Source organism: Chinchilla lanigera, unplaced genomic scaffold, assembly GCF_000276665.1.
Source record: "Chinchilla lanigera isolate Chin_1 unplaced genomic scaffold, ChiLan1.0 scaffold00023, whole genome shotgun sequence".
In the NCBI taxonomy this organism is placed as follows: Eukaryota; Metazoa; Chordata; class Mammalia; order Rodentia; family Chinchillidae; genus Chinchilla; species Chinchilla lanigera.
Genome location: NW_004955424.1, coordinates 4,078,873 through 4,089,179, shown reverse-complemented (window position 1 = coordinate 4,089,179; position 10,307 = coordinate 4,078,873). Strand labels below are relative to the sequence as shown.

The 10,307-nt window shown below is 34.0% G+C and overlaps 1 long non-coding RNA gene across 1 annotated transcript in view; it reads left to right on the top strand.

Annotated features, from left to right (window-relative positions):
• LOC106148578 overlaps nucleotides 1–9,855 on the top strand; it is a 10,976-nt gene extending 1,121 nt beyond the window's left edge. Inside the window, exon 2 of the long non-coding RNA XR_001234146.1 lies at nucleotides 9,438–9,855. This is a non-coding gene — a long non-coding RNA (uncharacterized LOC106148578). The remainder of the gene's footprint in view (nucleotides 1–9,437) is intronic.
• Nucleotides 9,856–10,307: the final 452 nt, after the last annotated feature.

The window sequence follows — 10,307 nt, the reverse complement described above, 5'->3', positions numbered from 1 at the left end:
TTGAGACAAATTGTCTCCAGTTGAGGTATTGGTAAAGACGCATTCTGTGGTTTTGAAGAATGTGAGACTGTGAGACATTTGAGATATTTTAAGAGAAATCAAAGTCACTTTAATTCTCAAAACATTATACAAATAAAATAGCACAAATAAAATAATTTTCAAGAAAATGTTGAATTATCAGAAATTTAGTAGGCCATGAATGCCAGCACTTGGGAGGCTGAGGCAGGAGGATCATTGCAAGTTTTGAAACCAGCCTGCACTACAAAATGAGCTCAAGGCCAGCCTGAACTGCATAGCTAGCCCATGTCTCAAAAGGACAAAACAAACAAACAAACAAACAAACAACAACAAAAAAAACCACAAAAAACAAAACAAAACAAATAAAGACAGAGATAATAGAAAGCCTCTGGGTTGGTCACTTTCTTGTCTCTGAAACAAAACACTTGAAACTAGCACCTGAAAGGAAAAGAATTTTATTTTGTCTTGTTTTAATTTTTTTTATTTCAAAGATAAATGAACAAAAACATATTAACAAACACACATATATTTATAAAATAACACAGAAACAGTACAAACAATACAGAATTTCGACAAGGTAATAGGAAATTAACAATGGTTGTTGTATTACCTATTGATATCTTCAAATTGGTTACTCGAATAAACAAATATAGACATGTAAGATTGTTCAAACACTTAAACATTAACTGTTCCTTTCAATAGAGCAATAAAAGTCAGAATAGCTAACATAGTTGTACTACGGTCTCATATTTTAGAAGTTTCAGTCCTTGCATGTTCAGTGGAGAAAAGCCCACTCACCTTATGGCAGCCAGGTAGCAGAGTCGAGGGATGAGTCAGAAAATAAAACACGATCTCCTGGGTCAGGCCCACCATGCCCTGTCTCTTCTAACCACTTCCTGCCTCCGAACAGCAGGTCAGCTACAAAGTCACCAGTGGATGAATCCACCCGGGAATATAGCTCCCCATGTTCCAATTAATCCCCCAAAACCCCACCAGAGCTTCAGCGGGTCTCACAAAGCTTCAGCGGGACATCTGGCTATAAACCATAACAGTCCCTACCCAGTGAAAAAAGGTTCCAAATTTCAAATTTATTTTCAATCTTTATCAATTTTGAAAGAGCAATAATATGTACTTTGATTGTAAATGAACTGTAAAAAATAATAACTTGAAGATATTTAGCAGCTTCACATACCATGATAGAATCCCCCACTTCTTTGGTGAATATATGTTTGCACTATGCATATATATATATATATATTTCTATCCTATTAAAAATTTAACTGAATCTAAGTGGAAGATGCAAATTCTATTCCTTGTAGGTTAATGTCTGAATATAAAATATGTCACCTACTTTTGATGAAAGAATGTCATGGAGTGTTATCATAATCCATGAAACCTGCTTAAAACTTATAATTTATCTCAGTTTATATGTGTGTATGCCAATATATTTAATTATACAAAGGACACATTTATAAGAGTATAAAATTTATTTCCAAATTTCAGTGAAATATTTAAATATGAAAGTAAGACTGATACAGTGAGCAGAGAAGTGTAAATTACATATGAAACTTTTATATCTCTTTAGATATGATGTCCCTTTCCTTCCAGCTTGCTGTTCTTTCTCTTTATTCTAGAATAATCTTCATTAATAATGTAATTAGTATTCAACAAACTCTTTCCATAGCAAATTCTTTTAATATGATGTTGCCCAAATTATATGTGCATTGGATTAGTTAATTGGAGCCCAGCCTCTGATTTAAAGGAATCTTATACGACCATTCTCTCAGACAAAATTTCTTAGCGCTCCTAGTTCATCTCCACAGCTATTGCTGTGGCTGCACACTTATAATTTTTATGATTCATAGATTAATATTTACAACCTCTAAATATATCAATGGAGGCAGGGACCAATCCTCACTGTGTCTAGCAAATAAAGCTAGGTAAACAATTCTTGAAAAATGAACAGAAAAGAATGCATACAACTTGTGAAGAATTTCCAAAAAGGAAAAAGAAAATTAAATAAGATTATTTCAAGAAGCACCACAAACCAATCTTTGATAAAGCAGTCACTGCAAATATTGTTTGAAATTTTCATAGTGTCATTTCATACATTTCAACAAATATTATTCCTACTAGCTCTTTTTTCAGTTCTCCCCTTATTTATCAGAGTTCCTTAAATAACAGACTGAGAAATTTCTAGAACGTTAATCAAGTATATTTAAGACAAGGAGGGATATAGAAGGATATTAGTGATTTGCACATATTAAGAATGGAAGCTAATATTTATTTCAATAATTACTAGGGTTAAATGAAGATTCTAGAGAATAGTATATATTCTTATGTTCTATTATGTCACATTTTATAATTGAGTCTCTTGCTTTCAAATATCCTATATTATTTTATATATGAGTATACTCGAATAATGGTCGTGTTATCAGCACTCCAGTGACTAAACTGTCTCTCTCTTTGGAGTTCAGAGGGACTGATGGGCCACCCTAGGGCCACCAAACTGTGGCTCAGTGTCCTCTCCCAACCTTGGGCCATGCGCTCATCGAGGATTATGAGGCAGAAAGCATCATGTCCAAGCTGGACTCATTTTATATTTTGTTTTCTTTTCTTTGAAGTTCATCAGAAAAATGATTTCATAGATTCATGGGGTAAAATGTAATGTATCACTGCTAACATTCTAGAAATTTCTCAGTCTGTATACCTTGCAAAACAATAAAATGAGGCTAATTAGAATATCCATCATCAATTAGAATATGGTTTTTTTTGATAAGCACATTGAAATTCCTCTTAAACTGGATTCATAAAATGCAAATAGAAAAGAGACTGTAGAACTATTCTGTTTGCTTCTTTATCCATGCCTCTTATCAGAACTAAACTCTATGGCCACAGAATGCTGCTCCAATCAGAGTATGTTTCATACATGTTCGGTGTATTCCCCAGTGTAAAATAAAGATTCAGTCCCTACAAGAATGAAAGCGATGCGGAAGCATAGACACATGCCATGGAATTTTTTTCTTCCTTTCCCTTCCCTCGCTCTTCTCATTTCTCAGTCTTCATCTCTTTCCTGCACTCCCACTTTATTCTTTCTCTTTCATGCTCCCGCCCTCCATCTCTCTTCCATCCTCCCTCCCCTCCTATTTTGCAGATGCTGTCTCACCTTTTCTCCATTTATTAAAATAGCTCAAAAGGGCGTTTATCATTCTGTTGCTGAGCCTGGAGTAAAACAGAAAGATGCCATAAGCCTGTCATTTATAATCAAGAGGAATATTCAAAAGCATTTGTCTTACAAATGTACTCAGATAATGTGCAGAAATTTTTAAAGTGGAAAAAGTGGGAATAAAGCTTTGTTGTTAGGAATATACTGATTTCAGTAGAGCAGACAATTATTAAAACTTCAGAACTATAGAGATAAAGCTTACTGAGTGCTCCTGAGGTTAGAGAGCCTCATTATTTCTATCTTGAATACTAAATTTCAAAGGACCTAATCTATAGCTGTGTGATGATCAACACCTGAACTTGACATTCTATAAGCACATTTATCACTTTGTAGTTCTTTCCCAGAATTCTATTTTATAGGCTAAATTTGCAAGCTCTGCATATTATACAAGAGGTTTGATAATCATATGTGAAAACATGTAGATGTATAAAGCAAAGTTCAACCTAGGAATATCTGAAATTCTTTGGGAAATAATGAAAAGAGACTTTACTGTAGCAGTGTTGCCTAAATGTGTGAAGGACAAAAACTATTTGGGTCACGAATACAGTTATCAGTAGACAGAGGCATTAATTCTTAATACACAGTTAATATACAGACATATATTTTCATAAATCAAATTTTAAAAAGATATATGTATCTGAATTTCATAATTTTCAATAGGTACAGAATTTTAATGAAGTTATGCTTATAGTTCAGTTTTCCCCAGAGTAAATGCTGCCTCCCACCTTCTCTAATTTTGTTCCCATAAAAGCATTTCTTAATTTTTCTGATTCTGGACTCTTTCCAATTTTCCCACTACGAGTTGCCTCTCACAACTCAGCAGCACCATTCCCTTCTCAACCATTCTTAATTCTTCTCATCACTTCTCAACCGCACAAGTCAGTTCTTGTTGAAATCCCCAATTTACTTCCCAATGTTTACATAACATGATATTATTCTTGGAAAATTTCTCTGTCTCTAAGTGCATCTTTCTTTATCATTTTGAGTCCATTGATCCCTATTCTTTCCAAAATTGTGTATCCCCAGGAATACCCTACTGTCTTAGCAAGTGCAGTTGACAGAAAGCTCAGTAAATTTTGTATAGGTCAGGTGCTCTATGAATTATGGAGACATCTATAGTCATGGGCATTGAATTCATTGGTATCACACTCATGTATAAGGGAAATCTTGGCAAAGAGAAAACAAAACAAAACAAAAAGCCAAATTTAATGGCTATCATCAAAAATTGGCATCAAAATCAAGTGTCTCCGCGTGAGTGGCTGCATCTTCTTGCAGAAGGAAAGTTAAAAGGCGTAGTATCTTATCATCTGATGTCTCTGTTCTATGCAGGCTGTTAAGATGCTACACAGCAGATGATTTGGTTAATTGATATATTTATCAGTGTTTTTAAAATTTCCTGTTGATTAATACAGACATTATAACTTGGGATGAATGAATGGAACTTAAGCCTAGTTGAAAATCAATAATAAACATATTTTCCATGTACTACTTTATAATCCTTTGACTGCCATACTTTAAAGACTATGGGCATAAACCTGGTAAAAGGCAAAAATGTACAAGACCATTTTTCAAAGGAATAGTAGCATTGTTTGGGAATTCTCTTATTCTTAAAACAATAACATACTCAGAACTCACTCAAATAAGTAGGTTTTTTTTTTTTTTTTTTTTTGGTTTTTCTCTGGTACCGGGAACCGAACTCACGACCTTGTGCTTGCCAGGCAGGCGCTTTGCCGCTGAGCTAAATCCCCAGCCCCAGTAGGTTATTTTGAAAATGCTTTCTCAGGAAAATATAAATAAAGTTCATTTTGGTTGTTCTTAACATAGAATGAAATTAAATGTAGAGATTTATTTTGTTTAATCTTCAAAATCTTATAAAGTTCATTTACAACTACTTTTTATGTAAGTGAAATTGACACAAGAATAAGGCTTTATATTAAAGAATATGAAAAATATAAACATGATGTTGATCATCATTCAATGATTAAAAAAAAGTTCTGTAGACTGGTAGTAAGATGTTTCCTGGTAATATTTGCACAGCCCCTCTAAATTTGTACATGAACTTTCATATATTGTCTTATTTTCACTTAGCTACAGTCTTGTGAGCTTAGCAAGAAAATTTTATTATTGTTTCCTTATATAAAGAATAAAAGAATACATAGATTTATAAAAGGTAGTTTTCTCTAATTAAAAATAATGAAAATCATAAAAATGTAAATACTATAGGATTATATAAGTTAGAGACCATTAAATGCTCCAGAGTCTACTCTCACACGTAAAGGTAACTATCCTTAGGTCAATGTTACATTAAATTATTCTAGTATATATATTTAAATATGGTTATTTTTTGCTTTTAAATACAATTTGGGTCATATTGTACATGTTGCATTTCATGATACTCCTTTCCTTGGAAACATATTACAGATATATTTTCATAGCAAGTCACACATTGATAAGATTATTATTCATTATGAGTCAAATAGTCCATACTGATAGACATTTAAATTGTTTCCACTGATGGGCTTTAAAAAACTGTATGTTAAATTCATATCTGAGTATTTCTTACCATATTTTTGAAAATATCTCCATGATAAGCTGTCTTTAAGATTACAAATGCATAAGTCTTTAGATTCTTAATTACGCATCATATATGAATGTCAACTTGATTACCATTCGGAAGCATTTCAGTGATTAAATTTTTACCAGTTGTATATGAAGTTGCCTGTTTCCTTCATACCCTCAAATACTAGAATCTCTTTTCTTCTTTCTTGCTTTTCTTCCTTCCTTCCTTCTTCTCTTCTTTTTTTCTTTTCTTCTTTCCTTCTTCCTTTCTTCCTCTCTCACTGTCCCTCATTTTACTTCAATAAACTGGTAAAATTATATGCTGTTGTTACAGTAATTCAATGTTCTCAAATTTGGATTGTATGTGATATAATTTCCAAATTTCAAGATGTGAAAACAAAGACATAGAAACTGTAAACCCTGTCCTATCTAAGTTGTTGCATTCATACTGTCACATGTGATTGGCAGCAGGGTGTTTCTTCTATGAAAAATGACCTGTGTGTTCTGGTTTGTACTTCTTCCTTAAAGAAAAGCATCGCAAGAACATGAAAATATATAATCTTTCTGAAGGTCACTTACATAAATCAGAATGGATAACCTTACTATTAATTATATATCAGGACCCTATCATCTTAGCTTTGCATGTTCCTGTATTATCTTACCATGTTGCATCTTTTCCATTTCATATTTCCCTCAAATTTTCTAATAGTCTCTGATCAAGGATACCTATAAATATTGACATTTTCCTCTCCTCATATTCCATACATGTTTCACTTTGACTGGTACCATTACCAGTTTCTTACATACGCCATCTATTATGTGACGATTGCACTGGTAGTGCTGAGACATTGACAACCTCTTATAAATTTCAGCCATACATTGCACTCATTTTCCTCTGGATAGCAATAAGCTAAGGTCTTCTTTAACCACACACGATTAGGCTTGCCTCACCATCCTCCTTACACTTGATATGCAATTTCAAAAAAGTATCTTAAATGCAATGTTTTATTTATTTGTATAAAAACAGTGCAAGTACTACAAAATACATAGAAAAATTGTGAACTTTAAGTCCATTCAAACATCTGAAGTATTTCCCACAGTAACTAGAATGCAGTAAGCATTCTATAAGTGACATCTATAATCCTTTATTGAAATGTATGCATTTACCACATGTAACCGAGGAAAAAATAATGTACTACTATTCCTTTCACTATATTTAAGGTAATGTCTTCTTCTCAATTACAAGATCCTGAAGTGTGGGAACAATTATTTAATCTTCTTTGCACTCATGAAGTAATAAAATACAAGTCATAGAGTAAATAAATAGTCTCTATTTACTGAATAAATAAATAGTGTGAACAACCAAAGAGTTCATTTATGCTGTTGATCCTGTGTACTGCGTATGAAGTCACTGTGCAGAGCAGAACTAATTGGGCAGATGGATTTCCATTAGTCTGCGGAAGCCAGGCATTAACACTTGCACCCAGGGTTATCACATAAATAGACATACACCTGCTTAATTAGAGGTGTTGGGAATAACCTATTTTTCCAATAAAATGACCTCCTAACAGAACATAATAATATTTGATGAAAGATATAGTAAGGAAGGTTTTATTCAGACAAAAAGGGGAAAAGATTGCTAGGTGATAAGGAAACTGAAAGCACATCCTCTTATTAACATTGCATTTTGAAAATGACACGGAAAGAAGCACCAGTGTATGTAAAGGGGAGGTGGTGTTTGGGTGTGTTTGTTTGTTTATTTTGCAATTCTGGCTTCTGAATCTAAGGCCTTCACATTGAGCTATATGCCCAGCTCTTCTTCTCCTTTTATGCAGAGATAGGGTCTTGCCAAATCGTAAATTTGCCCAGGTTGTGTGAACTTCTGATTCTTCTGGCTCACACTCCCAGAGTGTTGTGATTCCAGGCATTCGCCACCACAACTGACTGACACGAATGAATGTATATATGTATGTATGCATGTATGTATGTATGTATTTTGATCACAAAGAATGAGAATAGAGACAATTTATTTTTAACCCAGAAAAGGCATCCGCAGATGACTAAAGTCTTCATATTTGAACTTTAGGAATGTATGCAAAATATGTGTGCATGTGTGTGCATATGTGTGTGTGTGTGTGTGCGAGCATGCATGTGTGTGTGTGCATACTAGGGAACAATTTTCCACCTTAAAGAATATTTTAATGTGTCTTTATCACCATTTCCAACAGAGTTTTGAGATAATGCAGATGTTCCAAATCAGCTTTCTTCACAGTAGCATCCTTACCCAGATGAAGCTACTGAGCTCTTAAAATGTTGTAATGCAATTCAGGAAATTAATTTTAATTGTACCAAATTTTTATTCACCTTTGGGCCTATATAAAAGGCCACAATCATCTCTCACAAGTTAGCTGAAGTATGGCACAATTTTCATTTATCAATAGAATTTTCAAGATTTTTTCCTTGCTGCCATTTTTCTGATCACCCTCTCTATTCATCAGTAATATTAAATATCTGTTTCAGTACTTCTCTGTCGGTAACCAGCTTATTTGACTCTCAACTTCTGGGGCTCTATTATAAACTCAAGGGAATTTTATTATGAAGAAGGGAGGCTTCTTAAAAGATGCTCACATTCAAAAGTACACCCATGAAATAAGTATAACAAAAGTAAAATTAATATTTGTCAATTTAATACAAATTTTAATGCCATATGGTTTAACAGAGGCAACATCATTCTAACGAGAAAAATATCATTCTTGGTGAATCTCTTGTTAATAATGTTTTGATATTTTCCATGCCATATACTATATTTAAAAATGTTTTCCTTTAAATTAGTAAAATAATACAATTTTAAAATTTTACTCTGTTATTTAATGTTAAGAGATCCTGCAATAGAAACTATTTTTTTTATGTCTTCTTGAGACGGGGTCTCTCTATGCAGTTCAGGCTGGCCTTGAGCTCTCTTTGTAGACCAGGCTGGCTTCAAACTCACAATGATCCTCCTGCCTCAGCCTCCCAAGTGCCAGGATTACAGGCATGGCTTGTAAACTATTATATTTGACTTCAAAGACCTATTACAAAATATGGGAAAAGTCTACACTTTAAGGAAAGAGGGGCTTTTAAATTTGTAACATGAACCCCTGTGTTTATTTCCACACACTACAACTTGTTGTCCCCTAACATGGTCGAAAGGAAGTGGTTCTTTTTCAAGCCTCTTTTATAAGGCTCATCCGATCGTGATCAGAGGAGTTAATCACTTCCTAAGGTCTGTACCTCTCAATGCCTTCACATTGAATAGTAAGTCCCTACATATGAATTCGGGGTGGACACTAACACGGAGACCATAGCAGCTGTAAATGGGAAACAACTTAGTACAAGGACCCAAAGAAAAAGAATTAATTTTCATTCATAAAATTAGGGGAGAGGAAACATTAACTGTCTCATTAAACCAGTTAAAAACTATTGAAACAAAATCACCCTGCTTATATCAAAATAAGGTTTAGTTTACGTACCCATGACTCCAAAATTATTCACTGTTATTTCAGAGCAAAAGTATTGTCTATATTAAAAGCTAGCCACAGATTAAAACTTTAAATGTTGTATTTCCCTAATTCTATAATTGTGTATTGTTTTATAGGTACAAAAAATTCTCTGTAAAGCACACTATACATGGCAATTGACACCTTTCTTATGGCCCCACACAGTGGACAAATCACACTAACAGGAACGGGCTGATCTTCCCAGAGGAGTCATTTCACAGGGCCGTCTGGAGCCATCCTACTTCTAATCTATTCCGAAAGTCACAGATCTCACCATGGCTGAGTTTCTGAAGGTCATTGATCTACTTTATGTTTCCTGTGATGTACAGCTTCATCTAGCTTGGAGGTGAAAGATATAGTTAAGAAGGCAAAGTGAAGAAAAGAATTTGGCCATGCAGCACTTTCAGCTCAAAGGGATATTAATGATCCTAATGGATTCAAGAGGAAAAGAAAATGCTTCCAACCTCTTTATAAGGCCAAGGAATTGCTAACACACAGTGTTTGAAAGCATAAAAACATGTCTCTGTAATGGTCTGTTAGTACAATATTTGTATGTTATTATATCCCTAACAAATATTTTCAGGTAAACTTATAGTTAGGGAAATTACAGTATATACACAGGGGTATGTGTGTGTGTGTGTGTGTGTGTGTGTGTGTGGTGTGTCTCCAAGTGTGTTTTTTAATTCTTTTTTCAACATTCAATCCAGAGTTCCTACCTGATTGTTTTATAGCCCTTGACAGTGACCTCACTACCTTTGAAGTCTTCTTAGCATAATCTACTTGGGAACCGTTCAGGGTTTTGGAAAGTTCTGTTTGCTATTGAACTGAAACATTTTGCATTTCCACTTGTAAATGTCAGTCTTGGTTCTCTTCTCTGGGAACAGATGAAACAGGTCTCAAATCTGTTTTCTATATAAATGGGCCTTTTCTAAATCCTTTAAACTTTTGGTGTTTGCAAGCATGTACCT